At 36.9% G+C, this 4,416-nt stretch overlaps 1 long non-coding RNA gene across 2 annotated transcripts; it reads right to left on the bottom strand.

Annotated features, from left to right (window-relative positions):
- Nucleotides 1–1,691: 1,691 nt before the first annotated feature.
- LOC136224375 (uncharacterized) lies at nt 1,692–3,183 on the bottom strand. Of its 2 annotated transcripts, XR_010686397.1 has the most exons (3): nt 2,883–3,180; nt 2,624–2,777; nt 1,692–2,404 (listed from the first exon to the last, which is right to left on the bottom strand). It is a non-coding gene; the product is annotated as an uncharacterized lncRNA (long non-coding RNA). The 2 variants fall into 2 exon arrangements; XR_010686396.1 differs by having other exon boundaries at nt 1,692–2,777; nt 2,883–3,183.
- Nucleotides 3,184–4,416: the final 1,233 nt, after the last annotated feature.

Raw genomic sequence — 4,416 nt, 5'->3', positions numbered from 1 at the left:
GTGTGGTGACAAACATTTTGCAGAGCACGGGTTCGGTGGCTCGATTGAGCCTGGCCAAGATTCGATACTTTCGAACATGAGCTTCCGGATTATCTTTGCCTGTGTATATTGCAAGATTAGGAATCTTGAAAGCTCTGTCGGTTTCCTCTGTCTCGATCCAGGCTGCAAAAGGCGAATCCCTATTGGCGAATGGATTGTGCCTAGCATTTTCTTCGTTCATTTGGAGTACTAGGGCCCTCACTCTATCATCAAAATTCTCCGGATCCGCCCTGGGGCGACCCCTTCGTGGCGATCTACTTGGAGAAGAAGAAGAAGAAGAACTTGAATCAGACGATGGATCCGATGGCGAATGTCTTCCAGTATTACCACGTCCGCTCCCTCCTCTTCCTCCACCATCTCCCCCACCACTTCCTCTGCCTGGGGGAGCTGGACCATTTCCTCCCTGCTGGCCTCCAGACGAGGTGCGTCCACCAGTTCCTGAAGATGGATGTGGCGGTGGTCCACCTATATGAGATGTTTTTTCTGGCCTTTTACATCTTCTACGACCAGTAGATGGAGGTGATCTGCCACGGCGTGGGGATCCTGCTTGTTTATTTTTATCCCTTTTATGCTTTTTACGAGTGGGCTCCTTAAATCCGCCAAGAGACGAATTTGTCCGCGGACGCCTAGGTACATTTGGTCCATCAAGATTAAACCTTGGAATCCCTGATCCGCCAGGAGGGACCGTATCATTCCTTCGACTTCCCTCGCCGGGAAATAACTCCCAGATAACCGGTCGCCCGCCACCCGATGCCGTAGTAGTTATCATGGAATCAATGTTGGGAGCTTGAAGGAATGAAGAGCTATGGGCACCTGGTCCCAGACCAAAGTTTAATGGAGGCAAAGATGAGACAGCTGACGTAGATACCGTACTCTAACGAGGAGGAAGAGTCATGAACGCCCGGAGGCGGTTCCCAATTTCAAGCCCATATCGTGCCTCGATATCCCGAGCACACATATCGATGAAAGAAGCAGTGGGCATGTTTCCATCGATATTTGTTACAGGAGCAGTTGTGTTAGTGCGATCAGTACTAGATGGCGTAATTATCGGTGATTCAATCCCAGAGGAGGGATTTTGTCCTCAGTGTGAACGAAAAACCCTTTATTTGATCAAGGATTCCACGCTCACTGCACCAATTGATAACAAGGGAGAAACTTCTGATCGGAGCTCGTCCCTGTGGGGGGCGTCGTTGGGTTCGACGGGAAAAACTCCGATGCCAAAGTCAGTAGAGAATATGAAGAATAAACTGTGTAGATACCCATTTTGTCCGGAGTAATTTCTCATTTTTTTGTAATTTTACATTTCTAAACCAATTTATTTCGTAAATATTTTTATTGTAAATAGTTACTTAATAAACTGATATTTGCGAAAAGAAACTGAAATTATGTATATAATCCCTATAATCGGTTAAATGTTTATGTTATAAAAATTAAATCGATTGATTAGAATGTTCATTATTAATTAAAGTAATGTTATTTTTTTGATTAAATATGAATGAAATAATATTTTATTTTATTGATAGAGTTATAGTAAAAATATAAACATGTATAATCAAGTTATAAGATAGTAATCAATTTTTAGTTGTAAACTCTTGGTTAAGTAATTAAAGACAAAATAAAATCTATATACTAAATATATGACGAACACTTAATGAATAAACATAATGTCTTAAATAACTTAGGAAATTACAAGGGTCCAAAGGCTCAAAACCATTTTATCAAGCCCATGAATTCTGAAATACAACAACCAAATAATACTAAAAAAACAATACAAACTCAAATACCACAAAAATACAAAAAATACAGTTACTACTTATCCAACAAGTTCTACTGTTTTCTCTATAGATAGAGACCCAAAACAGACAGGAAAAGGGAGGGCCCTCCATCCTCAACTCCCTTGGCGTCTTGCTTCTTCAACTTAAGCCAGGTTTTCTTCTTTCTTATTCTTTCTGTTCTTCTCCTTCAATTTTTCTGCATAATATTTTGTTCTTCTTCTTCTTTTATTCCTCACTCTTTCAAGCCAGGTTCTGGTTGGTAGGAGCTCTGTCTTCCTCTCAAGGCCAGGTTCTGGTTTTGAGGAGAAGACAGAGTAAGTGAGTCTTTTTCTCTATTCCTAAATTCCCACCTTCCACCATTTTATTCTTTTTCTTGATCTGTTCAAGCCAGGTTCTCATCTGTTCTGATTCTGAGGGGAGAGCAGAGTCTTTTTCTCTATTCCTAAACCTCCATCGTTCACCATTTTTCTTTCTTCTTAAACTGTTTTCAAACCAGGATCTGGTTTTCAAGATGAGTTCTATCAAAAAAACAGGACAAAAATCTTTCTTTTTTCTCCTGCACCCATTTTTTCCTCATCAAACTCCACTACCTGTCAAAATAAACCAATACCAGCAAATACAATCAAACAAAAAAAGAACCTTTTATTGTTCCAGCATAAACAAAAGCGAAAGGAAGCTTGGTCCCTGTCAATGGCTACATTTCACACAAGAAAAACGCAAGATCTGAGTCTTTTAGTGAGATTACAGAAATTTCATTTTTTTTGTTCTAGAATGAACTGTAACCATACTGAAAATCAATGCAATCTTACCCCTGAGGGAGTCTTCACCGGAATAGACAACCATCTGCCGCCTCTAGACGGTCACCGGAGATCGTCTTCACCCGATCCGAGTTACTCGCGATTCAAATGGAGGAGGAACGAACCGCCGTCACACCAACTCTAGGATCGTTCATTCCGAGCAGATCTAAACGAAAGAGTATAGATCAGAGAAAAGGCAACCAATAAAACGAAAAGAAAATAAATAGGAAGAAATAAAAGTCATAGAGGAGATGAGAAGCGGGATCCTCACCGTATAACTAGCGATGTCACTGTGAAGAGGAGCGGACTGGAATGACGGACAGTCGGAGGCGGCGGAGGTCGAGAAGACGGCGACGGCTGCCACGGAGAGGGAGAAAAAGAGAAAGGAACAAGAAGAAGAGAGGTGGCTGGGCAAAGAATCACCGGAAGCCATGGGAGCTCTGGTTTCGATTTTGTGAGAGAAAGAGGAAGAAGTAGCAGATAGGCGGCTACCCAAATGAGTTGCAACCCTAAAAATCCAAATTTATAGTTTCTATTCTTTATTTGACCCCTCATGTTTTATTAGGTTTTTTTAAATCTAACCCATTTATTTTATTTTGCTCAATTAAATCCTCCACTTCTCTTTACACAATGGTGGGTTGTAGGCCAGCAGAGGCACGAAAACGGGTCTATTTCGGCCCAACCATTCTCGGCCTTCCTTCTTGATGGATCAGGTAAGACTCTTGGCCCATTTTCTTTTATTTCATGCACTGATAGTTAGTGTAATTAATTGTTTTCATTTTAATTTAAAAAATTAATGAGATTAATTTAATATTTTTCTATTAATTTAATTTTAATTTCCATGAACTAATTCATATCCCAATAGTTTGAAGTTATTTAGTTTGTTAGATCAACCTATTTATTTTCATGTATTCTCTAATTATGGCTATCTACTTAAATATTTATGTACATCATTTATTTTATTATAAATTTCAATTTTTTCGTATGCTAATTTATTTATCATAGGTATATTAATTAGTTAAATATCTCCCAAATTATTATTTTGTTGCCAAATACTACTATTTTATAAATTTATCTGCACATAATTCGTTTAATTTGTTAGATAAAAAAAATAGAATATAAATATATCGTGTATATGTGATATACCCGATTCCAAAACCAAAATAAATCGGTTCGAGATGTTATCTCGAATTTTAATAAATCCAACTAGGTTCAAATCGATGTAGAAACGTCATTTGAATTTATTCCTTATTAAAAGTGAAATTTTATTTATCGTATATGTGATATACGTAAAATAAAATTGAATTTTAATTCAATAAAATATGATTACGTATATGCTATATGCGTATTTAAAATAAAAATAAATCAATTCAAAATGGTATTTTGAATAAATAAAATTAACTAAATTAATTCAAATCGATATAAAAATGACATTTGAATTTAATAATACATTTAAAATATTTTTTATTAAAATCCATACTTTACTTATAGTATATGTGATATACTATGGTAAAATTAGATTTTAATTCAATAAATACGATTATGTGTATGTTATATACGTAATCTCAAATTAAAACAAACATAAACCCAATAATCCAAAAACCCACGAGTGTATGGTTTATATCGACAATTCAAAGTAAAACAAATAGTTAACAAATAAATCACCTCTTTTAGTACCAATATTTGGGCGGGGTAGGGTGATTAATCAAGTTTTTCTTCCCTACACGTAACCGACAAACGAACCAAAAATCTCTATTTCGCAGACCCACTTATCCATTAAAATTCAATCATTTCCGGTGTCCAAT

Source organism: Euphorbia lathyris, chromosome 3, assembly GCF_963576675.1.
Source record: "Euphorbia lathyris chromosome 3, ddEupLath1.1, whole genome shotgun sequence".
Classification (NCBI taxonomy): Eukaryota; Viridiplantae; Streptophyta; class Magnoliopsida; order Malpighiales; family Euphorbiaceae; genus Euphorbia; species Euphorbia lathyris.
This window is presented reverse-complemented; position numbering and strand designations above follow the sequence as displayed.